Raw genomic sequence first — 776 nt, forward strand, 5'->3', positions numbered from 1 at the left:
CTATGTTGGTGTGTGTATTTCAATAAAACCCCGCACAGTCTTTGGGGACCCAGATGGCCTGCGTGGGGGCGCAGGGCCCAAAGGGGGAGTCGAGGCCGCTGAGGGTCGCCCACAGGCACTGTGACACATATGTATGTATTTACATATATACAAGATAGGGATATCGCATCATGTATCAACGATAATATCGAGCGAAATTTTTTACTGGTATGGTTTTTCCTTAGTTACTTAACAAAATTAATCGGTATTGCTAGGTGAAAATCGATAACGTGCTTTTAAAGACCGCTTCCTCTTTTGCCACTTCTTTTTGTGGTTATTATTTGTTCTTCAGGCGCATGACTTTTAGAAAACAAACCAGGGCTGGTTCAAAAAGTGATTTTTTTTTTTTTGCAATGAAGATCGTTTATAGAAGTTTTAAATACTGGGTGCAGTTGGGTCCAATAACCCCCCGTTCTTTTTTTAGTTAATGAGGGGAAAATCATGTCAGCTATTTTGGGAAACTTAGGAACGATTTTATGTAAGCAGGTCCATCTGTTTTAAAAGATTTAGCTTAAGGTGCTGTTAGATAGTCAAAACGTAAGGGTTAAAAATCAGCTGGCAAGTGTGAAATATCTTCTTTTATTCCAACTCAAATAGTTGCCCAGGGCCTTACCATAATTTTTGGAAAAATTCTGTCTCGTATAGAATGCCGATCACTAATTTATAAAATTAAATAAGGCTTTTCTTCTTCATTCATTTTTTTCCTTAAAATAAACTGTAAGATAAGTATCAAAAAA

The sequence above is a fragment of the Penaeus monodon genome, chromosome 15 (assembly GCF_015228065.2).
Source record: "Penaeus monodon isolate SGIC_2016 chromosome 15, NSTDA_Pmon_1, whole genome shotgun sequence".
NCBI lineage: Eukaryota > Metazoa > Arthropoda > Malacostraca > Decapoda > Penaeidae > Penaeus > Penaeus monodon.